Genomic DNA, 2,126 nt, shown 5'->3' on the forward strand with positions numbered 1-2,126 from the left:
CTGTTGTTCGCACTCGTTGTTTTCTTGGCCTGAGGCGGTTTGTACATTTTACAGCAGGCTGGTGAGTAGCTGGCTTATATATATATATATTTTTTTTTTAATGAGATTTCATTTTAAAAGTATCCCATGCCTGGTTCTAACTGTGCTGGAGTTTCTGTACTCCATACAATCTCTCTTTGCTGTGCTCAGTCAGCCCGCCACTAATTTGCTGTAGCCTGCAGACTCATGATTCATGTCCAACAACAACAAGGAGTGTGTGGATGAAAACCTCTAAACAACCCGTAATAAAGATCAGACCCATTTCTTGGAGAAGTTTGTGTTCAGCTCCACTTCTCTAACAACAGAGGGGGGGTGTGATGAGGTGGGGGTGTGATGAGGTGGAGGTGTTCCATTGTGTTCTTTACAGTTTTATCTGTAAAGAACACGATGGATAAGTTCTGTTGAAAACTTAAATTCATGTATTTTCCCTGCAGAGCTTTTTGATGGAATCACACACACGTGCATATGTACATGGCTTATGTAGAAGTTTGGCTGATTTCACTTTCCTCGTCGGCTCTTGTTGATCCGACACAATATTTATACCAGAGTTCAGAGCTTTTCAAAATACAAGTTCTGTAATTCTTATGCATTGGCCATTGTTGCTTTTACTTTGAAGACGACTTGCCAAAGTCAAAGTGATTCTCAGATCAGCATGTATGACAGCAGTGAATGTCTCTGTCAGTCCTATGAGGTGAAATCATTCAGCTATACAATTTCAAGGCCAATTTACAACACACATGCCGAGTCTGAGGTGGATACATGACACGTGGACTTAGAAGGTTTCTGTATTATTGTGCTGAGAACACTTTCTGCTCTCTTCTTCATGAGCGTTCAGCCGTGTCACATGATCATGGGACTAATGTGGAGTTCTGTGTTCTGTCTCCTGAGGATTAAAGCGAAAGTTAAAAATACCTGACATCTCTCTCACAATAACTTGTCGGGGCCTCATGCAGGGTTAAAAGAAACAATTCTGTTGGGCGCCTCATATCCAAGTTTCCATCAAGTTCAAGTTAAACAGCTGAACATCGATAGAAGCTTCATGACACTTGGACCTGAGACAGAAACCAACCAGTTCTGATGGTTCAACACCAGAGTCGCCCTCGATCTCTCCGGGGCTCCAACGCTGTAACTTATTAGCACCATAAGATCCATTCAAACAAACTGTCTCCGCTATATTTCAAAATGTAAAATGCTCGTCCGTGTTCAGGAGCCTCAGAACATCGCTGCAGTGTCTATAGGAGCACCAGAGCTATGGTGAAGTGAGCAACACCCGGGAAAGAAAGAGGCCTCATGCTCGAGTCAAAAACAACCCGAGTCACGACAACGTCTGTACGAAAAACAGCTCGTGCTGCAAATATTTGTTGATCAATTCCTCAGTGTGTGAAAGAAAAATCATAAACCAGAGAAAACCTCAGATCAAGTCTTGTTTTGTGAGAGGAAAATGATTTAAAGCAGAAAAGCAGCAGGTCCTCGCAGTGAACCACTGGAACCACAGAACCATTAGAGGTTTGGAAAAAACAAAGTTATTGCAGATAAATCTTCTGTGGACTGAATAATGAATTGTTTCAGCTCCAAAAACAGCCACATTCAAGAGTTTGAGACTCGAGAGATATTCTTTGAGGATTTTCTCAACTGTACACATGGAAGAACATTTAATCTTTTTAAATTTGTCTGAGAGTCTTCACATGTTGGGTGGACGGTTAAGATTCAACACAAACTTGAATTTGCTTTATTTTCCATTTTTTGGGGATTTATTTATTATTTCATCGTCTCTGAAAACACATTCACTCCCGTGGTGCGATCGACCGCTCTACAACAGTTACTATTATTGTTAAAACACACAGTTATTTGTTTGTGTGTGATACAGTTTGTGTTCTTAGCAACAGAGATGAAAAAGAAGCCAAACTTGTAATTGCACAAATTCCCACAGTCAACAGCACACATCATTATGTGTCATTAGAGGACGTCCATCTTGTTCCAGACCACAGAGCTAATCATCTGTATCATTAGCGTGCGGTCCTGAGTGGCAGCATGAAGCCACAGCAGCTAATGGAGCAGAAGCGTTGTTTCACATCAGTGTCAGTCTG

This window comes from Paralichthys olivaceus, chromosome 11, assembly GCF_024713975.1.
Source record: "Paralichthys olivaceus isolate ysfri-2021 chromosome 11, ASM2471397v2, whole genome shotgun sequence".
NCBI lineage: Eukaryota > Metazoa > Chordata > Actinopteri > Pleuronectiformes > Paralichthyidae > Paralichthys > Paralichthys olivaceus.